The sequence below is a fragment of the Bicyclus anynana genome, chromosome 3, assembly GCF_947172395.1.
Source record: "Bicyclus anynana chromosome 3, ilBicAnyn1.1, whole genome shotgun sequence".
In the NCBI taxonomy this organism is placed as follows: Eukaryota; Metazoa; Arthropoda; class Insecta; order Lepidoptera; family Nymphalidae; genus Bicyclus; species Bicyclus anynana.
Window position 1 is genome coordinate 4,011,171 of NC_069085.1, and position 17,758 is coordinate 4,028,928.

Genomic DNA, 17,758 nt, shown 5'->3' on the forward strand with positions numbered 1-17,758 from the left:
CAGTAAGTGTACTTAAACAAGTATAGTTTTTTTTAGAAAAATACTATATTTTTTTAAGCGTACTATATTTCTTTATGACTAAATATAAAAAATTCTATATTTTTGGCAAGAAATGTTGACAGCCTAGTAGCAAGATTCGTAAGCCGTTTTATGTGCCCCGAAATGGGAGCCCTTGACGCATCGCTACGCTACGATAAGTACGCTTGTTGCGTGTAGGGAGGGTTTTATGTTCACGGGATATGTTATAACGCATATCTTGGGCCTACAGGTAGGGTTGCCAGATCAGAAGTTCAAAATATGTGGCAAACATTTCATAAAGTCGGGATTTTGGGGTTTTTGTCGGGAGAAATAAAATATTAATGAGAAAAATCATAAAAACCCTTTGGCCGGCTTCGGGGTTTTGTGATCCAGTCTCCGGGCATGATATTTGGCATTTTACTTAACTGCATAACATGCGGGACCCTTGGGCGCGCGTAACTGTCCTCCAGCCGTGACGTCGCCAGCTCGGGCTTTGGCCGGGTTTTTACTTACATTTGGGTGTTACACCAACTACGAATTACAACAACACGTATAATAATTCGACCGTGTTCATGACACATGCCACAAACATTTTTTTCTGGAGATTTTGAGATTTGTCGGAAGTTTTGAGATTACTGGAAAATCCCGACGATTCCTGACCATCTGGCAACCCTATCTTCAAACCTCCCCCCTTAGGTAGAGACTGGATTTGGGACTTAGACCCATAACTGTACCTACCAATACCGGTTGACGGGCTTAGGCTAATGTTTGACGAAATACAAACAGATTAATTAATTTTTGTCACTCGTTTAATGATGTCATGATGTATTTCGTATGACAATGCAATTTCTAATTTTAGTTCGTCACTACAACGGGTGAGCAATCACCACTTAGTTATAACGATAGTTAAGTGCACTTCACAGTATCTTTTTATACTAGTCAAATAAGTTTTAATAATAAATACTTACAAATAGAGCCAAAATCCCCAATGGATGGAAAACCCATCAGTTGTTCAACGTGCTCAGCTATTTGCAGAGGAATATTTCTCATGAATGTGTGACTCTTTCGGTCTATGCCTGGGTTCAGACCATTGGATCCTCAGTTGGGCTTAATTTTTTTTTTTAAAGAAATTCTCAAAGGGGAATGGCCATTTCCGGCCCAGACCTACCCTACCACCCGGCAGTATTTCATCAGGGTCAAAATATAACAAAAAAATAATACAGCTTCAAATGTAACATCGCCACTTTCTTACACCGACGAACAATTTGCCCTAAAAGAGTGATAAAAAAAATACTTTAAGAGACATACTTTTACTAAAACAACTATTTAAATAGGTACGCATTTTACATCATATTATCATCTCCATATACTTTTATTCGGGGGTATACCTGGGTTCCCTGACCCGGCGTTTTATGGGCCGGTGGGCATTCCACTTTAACCCGGATTTGGGAAGTTGACATAGAGACGGACGTCCACTGCAGGATACATATATTACAATGCTGAAAAGATGTTGAAGAAAACCCACAGAAATAGATTTCCGATGAAAAAACTTAAAAGGGAAACTTTTTAACCGACTTTATTATGTGGCCAAAAAGAACAAGATTGTTTGTTCGGTTGTGTATTAGTATCTCGGAAATCTAAAAGTTACGCTATGTTGTAAACTGGACAAGTGCGAATCGGACACGCCCTCCGAAGGTTTCGTACGTAGGATATTTTTAAATAGTTCGCTAATTGGAAGGGCAGTTTTTGTCCAGCTTTTCCCGAATTTCAGACCCCCTGTTTTTCAAGATTTAATATAGACGTTTGATTTTCTCACAACTTTGGTCCGTAGACATGAATATAACCTACGGTTTTCGACTTGTTACCCTGCATTCCCAAAATAAAGGTCCTTGACTGACAAACAGACAGACGGACAACAAAGTGATCTTATAAGGGTTCAAGTAGTTTTCAAGTAGTTATTAACCCATATTCGGCTCACTGCTGAGATCGAGTCTCCTCTACGAATGAGAGGGGTCAGGTCTTAGTTCAACACGCTGGCCCAGTGCGGATTGGCAGACTTCACACACGCAGAGAATTTAGAAAGGTTTCCTCACGATGTTTTCCTTCACCGTTTGAGACACATCATAATAAATTTCTTAAAATGCACACAACTGACAAGTTGGAGATGCTCATCGGATTCGAACCCACACCCTCCGGAATCGGAGACAGAGGTCATATCCTCTGGGCTATCTCTGCTCTCAAGTACGATTCTCTTATGAATGTTATTTAAACGGGTACATACCACGATAAAACGACGAGATTTTTATTGTCGATATTTCGACCCAGTTGCATGGATCGTGGTCACGACGGGACTGAAATTGCGAGATGAGAAGTGAAGTCAGCTGTTAGGGGCAAAATCGATCTACCCTCTTTCTTGTTCTTTTTCTTTTTTCAACGACCTCGCGTTTTTGGCTGTTTAGGCAAACCACACTCACGACATCGCTTTTGTTATTATGCGTGTCGCGGCGCCCTCTTGGTTTGCACAATTCTACCACCGGGTTCCACTCGCTGGCTAGTTTGAAGCCATCTTCCCGATTGAAATTTTTGTATTTTCGAATTTCAATGGCTTCTCGAACTACTCGGGGTATATAGTGGCGGTCCGTGGAAATAATGTGTGGATTATGGATCTCAATCCAATGTTTAGTTCCCGGTTGTAGAATGTGATCAGCTATCGCAGACTTTTGCGGGTCGTTGCTTTTTATCGCTCGTATATGTTCTGTTACACGGAAAAAATACAACATAAAGACTGTGTTTACTCCTTTACAAAAGATCGCCCACATGATGCGTTCTCCAAAGGATCGTTTGCCATACCAGTGTCCGGGTGTGTATAAAATCGACTGCAGCTGTGGTAGCTCTTATATTGGACAAACGAAGAGGCCCATAGCAACCCGTGTAACAGAACATATACGAGCGATAAAAAACAACGACCCGCAAAAGTCTGCGATAGCTGATACATTCTACAACCAGGAACTAAACATTGGATTGAGATCCATAATCCACACATTATTTCCACGGACCGCCACTATATACCCCGAGTAGTTCGAGAAGCCATTGAAATTCGAAAATACAAAAATTTCAATCGGGAAGATGGCTTCAAACTAGCCAGCGAGTGGAACCCGGTGGTAGAATTGTGCAAACCAAGAGGGCGCCGCGACACGCATAATAACAAAAGCGATGTCGTGAGTGTGGTTTGCCTAAACAGCCAAAAACGCGAGGTCGTTGAAAAAAGAAAAAGAACAAGAAAGAGGGTAGATCGATTTTGCCCCTAACAGCTGACTTCACTTCTCATCTCGCAACTTCAGTCCCGTCGTGACCACGATCCATGCAACTGGGTCGAAATATCGACAATAAAAATCTCGTCGTTTTATCGTGGTATGTACCCGTTTAAATAACATTCATAATGAACAATCACGAAATAAGTTTAAAATCATTACGATTCTCTTTTCAAGTACGGTATCCTAAATCATCAATCCTCGAAGACAAAGTTGCGGGCGTCTATCTACTTAACCTACACATAACTGAGAACTAGTCAGTAACGTTCACCTATCACAAAGTGATGCACTATGGCTACTGGACGATAAGATCTCAATCAATTTGTGTGACACAATCCAAATAAAGGAGTACTTAGCTACCAAAACATTACATGTAGAGCCGCACTGCACTCAGAGGACACAGATTATAAAAAATATACAGACGCAGCATCGTAACTGACATTGGAATAAACTTCTAATCGTATAGATCTAGTGGACTTAATTATTCACATGCAATTTAATTATTGTGTATTTATTTACAAAATTTTAGTGTAATTTGATTTAAATTATATTTTTATGTAATTAAATCCACTGTACTAACACTAGACAGGGGCATATTTCGTGTTATTTTTGGTGTGCTTTATAAAATTTATTGATAAATATTATATTCTCGATTATTCTTATACTCGTTGTTTAGCTTCGCGAGCAGGTTTCTGACGAACTCGCTCTTTTTACTTCATGTCCTTGATACATCATCGTCACAAGAACTTTACATAGTCGCGGCTGGCTTAGCAGAGCACGCTAGCTTCAGTACCTATTTCAAGTATCACCTATCAGTTCATTTAAGATTAGATTGAACAGGAACATTATAGACATTGCTCCGAATCGATCTCTAGTACAATAAAATGTACATTCTTGATTCGTCTACAATTTACTTTAGTCTAAAACTATACGTTCACTGAATGTGTCCATCACATCAACCCATTGACAAAGAGTGATAAGAATCTTCAAAATATTGACTCTACCATGTCAATATGCGAGTGATGCAATTTTCTTAACGACCAGCTAATGAGAGATTCAATGCTGACGCAGCGATGAATTCTGTTCACAATTTGGCTTTAGTTGTAGTGGTACATATAGATGTTTTTTTGTCTTAAACTTAAAGAACGTCAGCAAAACAGTTACCTATCACAAAGGTCGGCCTTCGTAGCGCAATGGTATGCGCGGTGGATTTACAAGACTGAGGTCCTGGGTTCGATTCCCGGCTGGGCCGATTGAGGTTTTCTTAATTGGTCCAGGTCTGGCTGGTGGAAGGCTTCGGCCGTCCCGTACGCTACCGTACGTAGCGTCTTAATTTAAAACTAGACGACGCCCCGCGGTTGCATTCGCGTAGTTCCCGTTCCCGTGAGAATACGGCGAAAAAATATAGACTATGACATTCACAAATAACGTGGCCTTCTAGTGGTAAAAAAATTTTCAAAATCGGTTCAGTAGATCCAGAGATTACCCCCTACAACACCAGATATCTCATTATTCTGCTCTCCAACCTTACGTAATGGACTTGATATTGTAGACATAATTTAACTTTTATAAAGGAGCTATTTGTATATTAAATCTTCTTGACATTAAAGAATTTAAATTTGAATACGTGTCAAATAAGTTGAGCTGGTTAACTCGACGCTGAACGTTTTAAAGAAATAACATTGCATGAATCTCGGAAATGAAGCAAAAAATCCAAGCCATGGTTGAGTTGAACCATGAGTTGAACGAACTTGCGGCGGCGCGACGACTTCGCGACGAATTGATTCTATGATAGAAACGCTAGCTCTGTACACTGGGCAACAATCAGAGATAAATCATAAAGCATTATTTGTATAGCAATAAAGGCGATGATGGTGAAAGAATGTGGCGAGCTGTGTCGCCTATGGTACTCGTGCCTTTGATCGAAGCGAATTGGGATAGTCTTGGTTCGAAAATATTTTTATATTACCTATCCAGTGTGATATTCAATTTTGTTAGATCTTTTTATTTGTGATCAAAGGCAAAATAAATAACAAGTATTTTTTATAGAATTAATATCACTTACCTTACTTTTACCTTACTTACATTGTCTAAAACAGAATATAAAATAGTACAATTACATGACGCCTCGTATAATTATTATATTTAAACATGTTTGATGGCAGGCAACTATTAAATAACACGAGCCTGTGATTTTCCTTGCTTTTTCAAACTAAACAATGCTGCTTTGCGACAAAAAAGTATGGTAATACTTTTCTTAATGAGCTTTACACTTATACATTGTATACTACTATGTAGTAGTTTCAGTTTACGAAACATGTTGCAACCATTCGTCTGAACTCGTACTTACTTATCATCAAAAAATCGAAACAGTACTCTGGTTCTCAATAGAGAGGTACTGGTTTCGATTCTCAGCTCGGGTCAGTTTAGGATTATAAAATTTCTAAATTGGCTCAGGTCTGTTCCGGTGGTAGGCTTCGGCCTTGGTTAGTTACTACCCCAACGGCAAAGACGTACCGCCAAGTGATTAAGCAATTTACGATACCGCGTAGAGACTGTCTGTGGTAGAATAAACTTGTACCCCTTCCAAGTTGTTCAAGTCCATCTTAAACAACATCATCATTTAACATCAGGTGAGGTCATAGTTACTTGACATTGAATAAAAAAACATCAGCCGATGGACGAGTGTTTTAAACACAAGTGACCCTCATGGCGTGTAACCCTTCCCTTGGACAGCGAGTGAGCAATGTCTTCTTTCAGGGAAATCGTTTGAGGTCACCATTCCAATTCCTGGGACCCCAACGTACATAAAGTCTTCAAATCAAATGCCTCGCATATTGACACTTCAAGTTCCTATACTTATACATACTTACTGTTTACAAAAAGGATATAAAAGCAGTAATTGGTCCCAAGGATCATTAGCATTTAATCAGTCACAGATCCTCGCTAAGGGCAGAAACGTTATCTTTATACGTCCATAAACATCTGAATATTGAACTGCCATGTTCGATATCGTTTAATACCCTCCCGTTAGTGAACTAATCAGGTTTGGCAGCCATTAATCCTTCATATAGACTTTGATTGTGCAGTAAATGCATTCATCAGTTAGACATTTTGATGATATTATTCGTAAATCTTTTTTAACAGACTTCAATAAAGTTTAGTGCAATTTCGTCACAGTATATAATATCGACGACATCAAGCAAGTCGCAGGGATTTGCCGATCGTGAAGTTTGGAAGTCCCTACAAAAAACCTGCAGTGAACGTCCATCGGCTGATATGATGATGATGATGAAGATAGAATATCAGAAATGTCACAGAATTAGAAAAAATTTAAAGGATGTTTAATTACTCTATTTTCTTATTCTACGCGAAAAGTCTGTAGAGTGGAAACTGGGGACTGATTTGCGTTATCATATAAGCCGTGATATCCCAGTGGATATGACTTCTGCCTCCAATCCCGGAGGATGTGGGCTAGAATCCGGTCCAGTGCATGCTTCTCCAACTTTTTAGTTGTGTGCATTTTAAGAATTTAAATATCACGTGTCCCAAACGATGAAGGAAAACATCGTGAGGAAACCTGCATACCAGAGAATTTTGTGTGTGTGAAGTCTGCCAATCCGCATTGAGCCAGCGTGGTGGACTATTGGCCTAACCCCTCTCATTCTGAGAGGAGACTCGAGTTCAGCAGTAAGCCAAATATGGGTTGTAATAATGATAATGATTAGAAACATGTTTTCATTTTGCATACGAGTCTTGGAGTTCTTATTTTGAGAATGGTCTCTGAAAGTACCTTTTTGGGTACCTACATTAGAGGCATTAGTCCGAAGTGTGCATTGATGTTGGCGTGACCGCAAGCTGTCGTGGCGCGAGAAACAAGGCTAAGCATTCACACACCGCAACACGACCATTAGCGAACGAATGGAACGAATGCAAAGGAGCATTTAAGCCGTTCGCTGGGCGTGAAGCCCTACATTCAGTTGATGATTGACCACAGATGTAATCGAACGAACGAGATCTTTATAAAGAATATGAATATTCATCAAGTTAAACCATCACGCTAACTTACAGATGTATAAAAGTGTAGCTGTATAATGTATAACTAGCTTGACTGCCTCATTGGTCCCGTGGTTAGCTGGTTCAGCTACGGACAATGAGGTCCAGGGTTCGAATCCCGGGTCAGGCCAACAAAAAAAACAAAATAGGTTATTGGGATTTTTCTTACAAGGAAAATCCTAATTTTCTGGAGTTGGGAGCCTGGAGTTGGGAAGTTGGCGGTGTTTTAGTACACCCCCGTGCCTCGGAGAGCACGTAAAGCCGTCGGTCCTGCGCCTGATCTCTCACCGGTCGTGTCGGTCTGCCGTCCCATCGGATTTCGAGAGTGAGGGAAGAGAGAGTGCACCTGTGTTTGCTCATACACTTGTGCACTATAATATCTCCTGCGTACATGGTTACTCTCACCATGAGATTAGCCGCCGTGGCCGAAAAGTCGGTCGGGAGCATATTATTATTATTAACTAGCGGAAACCCTGAGGTTACACCCGCGACGTAAATCGCGTTCTGTGGGAGATTTTTTAAAGAATTGTTGCCATATCTTTTTAAATAAGTACCGATATACCAATTCCCCTCCAACTAGTCGTGAAAGACTGTATGAGTGGGTATAAACGGGATGAGGATCGAACCACTAACTCGGTGATGAGTCCGACCGATTTACCGTTGACCTGTTGAGGCTCTGGAATTGCCTGTTACTCGCTGATAATGTAGCTTTGTTTTTAAAGCGAACAAATGAACTATATTCGCATTGAATAATATTAGTTAGCATGGTTCAAATATTGTATGTAATAAACACTTTAAAGAATAGAGAATAAGTTTGATGCTTCTGCCTTGCCTATGTATTTGTGTGTCTTTCTGCGGCACCATAGCTTCGAAACGATTGGACCACGTAAGGTGTGGTTTTCTCGTTTGTAAGCTTTCGTGATTTAAATATATTATGATGGAAAGTATTTCTGGTATAAAAGTTACTATTCTAGTAATGTAGGATCAGGGATATTAGACATTTAAAATTTTACAAGGAAAAATTAAAAAGCGTGTAAAGTAACTTTATATTTGCCATAGAGCAACATGGTGGGTTTAAGCTACAAATCCCCCTCCTATAATGTGGAAGGCCTGACTCTATAGTAGGCCATTTAAAGAGACTAATGATGATGACTAAAAGACCACCGTACAATGGAAATACGCATCCAATTAGGTAATTACTTAATTATATGGTTTTTCATTCAAGTCGCTGGCTAACAAAATCACCGCTCTCATAATTTAGATAAGATCATAATTTCCATGCGAGAGCGTCACGCATATAGCATCTTTATAAAGTACAGTTATGGCTTAAAGCAAGGACCATGCTCACATCGTGATGTTTTGTGGAACCGTGTATGCATGATAAATATGAGTGTTTATAAATATAAATACGTCAGCCGATGCCGACATACCAACTCGTAGGCTTTTAGGGACTTCCAAATACCACGGTGCTGAACCGCTTTCATAAAGCGAAGTAACTACTATCGTCAGTCCACCGAAAAGTGTTGGGTTTAACCCAACACTGCGCTTTCCTGTGAGAAATCGTCATTTCAACATACCTTCGAAGTTGGGACGTCCATCTGCTTTTCGAACTATGTGCCTATTGCAACTCCAACTTTGAACTACGAGTCAGTGACATTGGTGCCTCTGCGGATCTCTTTATTTCTGACTAGCTGAAGCCGCACGGTTTCACCCGCGTGGTTCTCGTTCCCGTAGGAATGCGGGGATAGTATATAAACTATAGCGTTCCTCGATAGATGGGCTATCTAACACTGAAAGAATTTTTCAAATCGGACCAATAGTTCCTGATATTAGCGCGTTCAATCAAACAAACAAACTCTTCAGCTTTATTAGTATAGATTCGATCACGCAGAGATATAATAATTGGGTATTACTTCAACCTACACGTAAATTTTTCTTGACACCAATATAATAATTACAAATATGACTAAGCATGAGTAAGGTTACCTCGTTTCGTGTAAAGAAAGTCGGCGATTCTTTTTGATCGCTTTTGAGAAATGCAAAGAAATTAAAGCCTTTTAGCCACGAAAGCGCTAACAAAATCGTGGAAACCCGTGTCATTAAATTACTTTGAAAATCCACTCATCTAAGTACTTACTTGGTGCTACGCTAAATTATACCTTATTTAAATGTATCAGAGATTAATGTAGTTTTATAGTTTGCAATATGTTTATTATAACGGGTTACTCAAAAACGTCAGGTAATGATTTTCTTTGTAACCTTTAGTAGGCCGAAAGCATGTGACAGTCAGACCTTCGTAATTTTATAAAAGCTGCAAGTTTGAGGTAAAACGATAGAGTTTGGATCATGGAGGCTTTGGGAAGGGAGTAGGTGACACCGACCCAAGCCCAACCCTCAATCGTCCAAGTACCTGCCAAGGCTTGATTTGTTTTTTCATATTATTGTTTTCAGGATAATATGAGAAACTATGTCCTCATTATTAGGTAACGTAGCTTCGTGCAAACTAAATGTCTGACAATTGTTGACTTTTGTATGAATTAACCATCATCATTATTATCAACCCATATTCGGTTCACTGCTAAGCACGAGTCGCCCCTCAGAGTGAGAGACGTTAGGCCAATAGTTCAACACGCTGGCCCAATGCGTATTAGCATAATTCACACATTTAGAGAATTAAGAAAATTCTCAGGTATGCAGGTTTCCTCACGTTTTTCCTTCACTGTATGAGATACGTGATTATTAATTTTTTTAACTGCACCTCTAACTAAAAAGTTAGAGGTTTTATTCTTTACAAGTTAGCCCTTGACTACAATCTCACCCGATGGCAAGTGATGATGCAATCTAAGATGGAAGCGGGCTAACTTGTTAGGAGGAGAATGAAAATCCACACCCCTTTCGGTTTCTACACGACATCATACCGGACCGCTAAATTGCTTGGCGGCACGTCTTTGTCGGTAGGGTGGTAACTAGCCACGGCCGAAGCATCCCATCATAAGGTCATATCCACTATCACGGCTATCACGGCTCACTGTATGCAGTATACCAGTGACAATTTATTAGAATAGAATTAGAATACGTTTAAAGACTATAATAATAATTTAACAACTTCCTATAGCAATTAAAGGGTATTCTTGCTAGCATTTTCCATTTTCTATAACGTCTACAAACAAGGCTGCTCAAGTATGAACAACTAGTACTCCGAAGTCCAGAAAAAACGATGTTTCCATGAATCCAATGCAGTAGGAGCGAGTCGAGGCGCGAACAGCGGTGGTGGTCGCTCGACTGTGACGGCGCCGGTCGTTGGCCGGTGGTACCACACACCTTGTCTTATGGCTTGGGGATACATCATTTTGAAAATTAGATGAGCTTTGAGTTCTATAGATAGATAGATATATTCTTTATTGCACATAAAAAAAAATATAAAACAATATTTAAGCAGTGGCAAAAAATTTTATCAAATAATTTCTCCGCGGCTAGTAGCCTCGACTGGTGACAGAAGGGCTGGCTCATTTTTTGCGCAAAGGATCAGCCTGGCTGTCCAGCGCGGAAATGTAGTCAGTATTCTTGCCACCATTCCACGTGGGCATGATTTGTATAGTTATTAGGATAAGTTAGCTTAAGTTCCATATTGTATTCTTTCTCAATAAAAAAAATAAAAAAAAAACAATATTCATCAAGTAACAAAATAAGTAGGTAGAAATATGCACAAAGGCGGTCTTATCGCTAATAGCGATCTCCTCCAGACAACCCGCTTTGTAAGAATCAAGTAATAGTATATTCAAGTATATCAAGTAATACTATATTGTGTACTAAAATACCTAACTACACTAATCTATGCTAATATTTTTAAGAGGTTGTAGGGGGGTAATCGCTGGATCTACTGAACCGATTTTGAAAATTCTTTTACCACTAGAAAGCCACGGCTTTTCATTATGGCTTTAGTTTATTCCCGTTTTATATTCTTACGGGAACGAGAACTACGCAATTGCTGCGCTAGATTATAAGAGGGAAGATTTTTATTTTTATATGTAACGAGTAAACTCAAAATCTCCGGACCTTTTTGGAAAATACTTTAAATCTATATCTATACTAATATTATAAAGCTGAAGAATTCGTTTGTTTGTTTGATTGAACGCGCTAATCTCAGGAGCTACTGGTCCAATTTGATAAATTCTTTCAGTGTTAGACAGCCCATTTATCAAGGAAGGTTATATATTTTATCCCCGTATTCCTACGGGAACGGGAACCACGCGGGTGAAACCGCGGAGGCGTCTACTAGTAATATTATAATGAGGGTGTAGGGGCAAATCTCAGAATCTACTGAACCGATTTTGAAAATTCTTTTACCACTAGAATGCCACGTAATGGCTATAGTTTATTCCGCGTTCAATCGCGTAGTTCCGTAAGAATACGAGAACTACGCGATTGAACGCGTCGGCTAGATTATAATAAAGATATTTTTAGTTTTTATATGTAACGAGTAAAAACTCCGAACCTTTTTGGAAAATACTTTCAATATAATCCTATGTTATATAATTATGTAAGCTACGTTATCGGAGAGTAACATAAGCTATATTTCATTTCCGTATTCCCACGGGAATTCTAACTACTTACGCGAATGACACCGCGAGGTTCTGCTGGTAGGTATTTAACAAAAGAAGAATTCATTAAGAGTGTGCAATATGTAATTTGGTGGTTACAAATGGTTCTGGATCACAGATTCTGTAAAAGTTAGGAGCCTGATATTTGAGTAAATGATATTTCAAAGTGTTAGCTTCGTTATGACTATACAAAATACACAATTTGTAAAACTTTTCTCGATAGTTTATTTTTTTAAAAAATACATGTTTTGCTCACATTTTGCTTTCAATCTCAGGAAAAGCAAACTTATTTTCTTAATTTTTTGTTTTGTATAGAAAATTAGGTATATATCTTGAACATTGGCGCTCACGTCATAAAATTTGCGTCGCGCGTCAATCGCTCTGTGCTTTTCACTCACGTGAAAGTCATAATTCGGCGTCTCGCTTGCGCTTCGAATTTTATCCGTATCGTACCGACGTGCTGCGCGCTCTTAATTACGATGATATGAAATGGATTTCCTAAGACCATCATAAAACGTGGTCTTAAGAATTAAAATCTTCGTATTTTCCAAAAGAAACTACAAAGTTATAACAACTAGTAGGTAATGTACGTAATTAAATCAAGGAAGTTCAAAAAATATTATAATTTATAGTTACACGTTTTCAATGGTTTTTCTATGTTGTTGAGAAGCAACCATGCGTAGATTCCACAGTAAAACAAGTACCTAATTAGAAATCGTTAGCTTATTAGTATTTTTTTTATTCAACAAGGAAGCGCTTGACTGCCATCTCATCTGATGATAAGTGGTGATGCACGATGCAGTCTAAGAATGAAGAAGTGACGTTTCAAAAGTGCTTGTAAAGTAAGCCTACTTGAAATAAATGAATTTAGAGCTAAGGCGGCTTAACGAGCTCTCCTAGACACGAGGGTTTTTTTTATTCTCTACAAGTTAGCCCTTGACTACAATCTCACCTGATGGTAAGTGATGTTGCAATCTAAGATGGAAGCGGGCTAACTTGTTACGAGTAGGATGAAATCCATACTCCTTTCGGTTTCTACACTACATCGTACCTACCGGAACGATAAATCGCTTGGTGGTACGTCTTTGTCGGTAGGGTGGTAACTAACCACGGCCGAAGCCTCCCACCAGCCAGACCTGGACCATTAAGAAAACCTCAATCGGCCCAGCCGGGGATCGAACCCAGGACCTCCGACATGTAAATCCACCGTGCATACCACTGCGCCACGGAGACCGAAAAAAACATACCATAACCATATTATATAAACCACCTAAGTATAATTAACATCAAATCCATAGCAACCGCACTTTCCACATTCCGTAGAGCCCATTGTGAATGAAAATCACAATGTCAAACACACTTTTTAATAATTGTTGTAGCAATGAATTGTTGTAGTCTTGTGACTTAAAGTTGATAATTTTAGTGTATGTCTACTCAAAGTTAGAGAGTAGGCTAGCAGAACTACTTGTACCTACATAATAAATATTCTGTGCCCGAACTAAAAATCAAACCCAGGACCACGAAATTATAAAGCAAAACATGCGGAACTTCGTCAGAGAGGTCGTCAAAGCTGTAACTAATAAAATAATAGATTATTTATACCAAATCCGCTCAGCTGTGAAACGTATAACAGGTGCGAAATGTAGTTTAGTTTAAATTAGAAAATAATCAGCTACCTACTCACTTTCCCCCGACAGGTGGAAATTTGGAGTCACCGAGATTTGGGATAAAAAGAAAGCATTTAAAAACAAAACCCAAAATAAAAGAACGGTATTATTTCATTAATAATATCTAAACTCTTATAGCTAAGCAGAAAGTTTTATTAAAACACAAAAGGTACAACTAAACTAATAAACTAAAATAATTTTATAGTTTATATATTACATAATACATACTTAATACCATTTTAAGAAATTAAATATCACGAGTCTCAAACGGTGATGGAAAAACGTCGTGAGGAAACCTGCATATCAGAGAATTTTCTTAATTCTCTGCGTATGTGAAGTCTGCAAATCACTTGTAAACTATTGGCGGCTAGGCCAATAGTCTCCTCTCATTCTGAGAGGAGACTCGAGCTCAGCAGTCTGCCGAATATGGGTTGATAATGATGATGATTGTATAATATGTTTAGTTCAAGCTTCTTAACGAAACATAAGCAGTTCTTAGGAGATTTGAGTGAGCGACGTAGTTCTGCCAGAGACGATCCATGGGGGTAGAATTAAACGCGGTTATAAGGAACGTTTACTAAGGTCGTCTCATATATCCTCGGTTTCACATTTTCATCAGGTATCTATCTAAATAATTTGTATAACTCAAATGTGACTGAATGACATAGTGGTCTATTAACCCACAGCCCCAAACCACTAAACGGATCGAGCTGAAATTTGGCATGCAGGTAGATGTTATGACATAACCATCCGCTAAGAAAGGATTTTGATCAATTCTACCCCTAAGGGGATAAAATAGGGGATGAAAGTTTGTATGAAACTTTGTCAATTTTAAACCAATCGGGCTGAGACTTTGCATGCATAAAGCTACTATGACGTAAGCATCCCCTAAGAAAAGATTTTAATAAATTCCACCCCTAAGGGTATAAAATTGGTAATAAAAGTTTACATTGATTTCCACGCGGACGAAGTCGCGGGTGTCCGCTTGTACAGTAATATAAATACTAAAAGATTCTTCCTTAACTATTTCGCAAAACTAACTCATCGGTTAACTGCTACCACCTTGCCTCCATTACAACCGCGACGACCAACGACCTTTCAACCCCTTTCATTTCATTCAAGTCATCTGACCTTTGCAAGTCAAGCACCCACGGCACCTGCTAACAAGCATCCATATATCAGAAAAACCTGTAGGAAGTCAACAACCCCACAACCTGTAAGGGTGACAACCCACTCGATCTATAATAATCGTATAATCATCCCCGACACGCTACATGTATTATGCACCCTCCTAGTTAATTAGCGATAACCTTTAGGATGTTATAAGTTAATAAATATGGTCTCTGTGATGCATATTTGTGGTTAATTTTTGAGTTAGGGTTCTCAATAACCGTGTATTTTTTTAATTCACTCGGTAATTAGAAAAGTTCTATTTAAAGTTCTAAAGTAAATGGGAAAAGTAGAGTGGGAACCCAAATTATTGTCTTGAAAAAGTTCGAGAGCTTACATCTCCTAAGTAAGTTTCCCTTGTATCTTATTTCTTTTTTATACCCAAGATTGATACTTTAGTGACCTCGTGTAGGTGATTAGAAAAGCTCTATTTAAAGTACGCAAATAAATGGGAACAGTAGATAATTGCACATTATTGTCATGAAAATTTTCGAGGATTTGGGTTGGCGGGCTTAATGTTAAACTTAACGACAACAGCTCCCCTAGCTAAGTGGCACGTCGATTCTCTTTCTACGATGGCTAACGCTTCGAAAACTAGAAAAATGTATGGAAGTGACATTTGCTATCGACAGGTCACGTGATCAAGATCTTCCATTATGTTAGATAACTACGGAGACTCGGTGCTTTCTGAGCCATGAAGGTATGAGCGTAGCCAGTATAGATCGTATCTGGGGGGGGGGGGGGGGAACTATACTTAAATTGAGTATCTCACCAATTGATACTGTCCTACCAAACCACTTTTTCCGACCGAAACCGAAACTATTATTTCTCAAACAACCAACCACTCTACAAAAGGCTCTCTCCAAAGGCCTTCTGTCCCGCAGTGGACGTCCATCGACTGATATGATAATGATGATGATGAACCAACTACTCTGCTAGGGGGGCAACTGCCCGCCCCTTCCCGTACCTCGCTACGCCAACCAACATGGTATAGCAATTCAGGTATAGACATTCAAAGTAGGCTAGGATGAAACTCGTTGTGCTTCGCTGGGTTGTAAACTATAAGACTACGTAAGGTACAGACTACAGTTAACATCACTCAGGCGTCACCATCTCATATGGAGATATATCCGATTACTAGCTATTTATATCGTTTAATGACTCGTAGTGATTTTTTTGCTGACAGTATGCTAATTGGTCACTGGCGCTTCTTTGGGACCTTGCTTGGACAAGCGCAAAAGCCTGCATGGAAATAGGGATGTATATGAAACGTAACTTAAAAGAAGATCTGCCTATTCCACGGATATTTATTTTCTGATTGTGAGTGCCGTAGGCTCCTTATGGGCATCACTGGGGGATTTGGGCGAGCGCAGAAGCCTCGCCTGATGGGGCTTGAAGGCAAAAGCAGAGTAGATGGGCGGGACGACTCTCTAAGGGCGTCCACGGGTAATGAATGCTGTATGATTAAGAGATTAACTATTTAGGCAATGAGTGGATGAAGAACAGTTATTGTTATAAGAAAGAAAGGTTTACGCCGGCAAAGAGAGGCTATGCTGAGGATGAGGGTTGAGTGTGTTGATCCTATGAGATAATGTATACATATTTGTATAGCCCATAGCAGAACTAACTTGCTAAGAAGATGCGTATACAACAGATTACACCTATGAATCGCGCTTGTCTTAACTTCTTGTGAGCATTGTAGTAGTTAGGATTACCATTGCCTACTATATAATATATAAGAGCAATCTACGCTACACTAGACACTATCAGCAAATTGGTAAACTGAATTGAAAAGATAATTTCTAACAAAGATTAGTTTGCAATCAAATTGGTGACAACCTTACCTTTTTACCACTGAATAGAAATGTTTTGTTACAAAATTATTCAGCATAACTGAATGCATTTGCTGCTAGGAAAAGCTATAAAATACTTTTTCCGTTGACTGACAAAGTTGCGTTGACAAGCAAAGGTACTATGCGATGCACTCGTAATTTAACAAGGCATAGACGGTAATTATTTAAGCCAGAGGCTTCCAGAAATAATGCTTGATATCATAAGTTCACTAGTAATGGTCGTAAAGTGGATCTTTTGGTAGGATGAGCACTTTGATCACTTTTATAGGACATTCTCTTTTTACATTATGTGATATAGTAACTAAAATAACAATGATATCCACTTTATTTTCAAAAGAGCGACGGGTACATCTATGAAAAGATTTGATAGTTTGTTTCTCGTTGAACAAGCTCCTAAACTACTAAACTAAACTAAACTAAACCGATTTTAAAAATTCTTTCACTGTTGGGAAGCTACATTATCCCCGGGTGCTATATATTTTATCCCCATATTATATTTTATTCTACGAAAGGGAAAGGAAACTACGAAACCGCGTGGAGTCTACTAATCGTGGTATAAGTTTCAATATTATATTTCATAGTTCATGTTTAAAAAGCTCAGATTTGAAAATAGTCGTCCGTATTCATATTCCGTTGAAATTCAAGTGACTCGTTTATCTGATTCAGTATGCCTCTAAACGGCATTGCTGTCTTCTGATTTAGAGGTACCAGGTACAGCTAAAGGTGGTGATTACCGATGTAATTACTGGCACATGATGCTTGACCTTTTCGCAACATGTTGACACTTGACACCTACATCCACGAAGTGTTCCTAGCTTACCTTGCTATGTTCCCCTTTATGAGCAATGGTTCTTGATCAGTTGGCTTGTCTCGTCAACTCTTACCTACTCGTACCATAGTAGGTAGGTATAAATCTTGGGTAGCCTGTACGTTTAGTCCATACAAGGCCCAAAATTACCTACTACTTGGTCACCCTTTGTTTTAGGAAGCGGTGCGTGAAGAAGCCGTCGACCTGCCACGCGCGGCCGCGCGCGCATCCGTCGTGGAAAATGTAAGGTGCATGGCCCCTAGGGGGTCGCGGG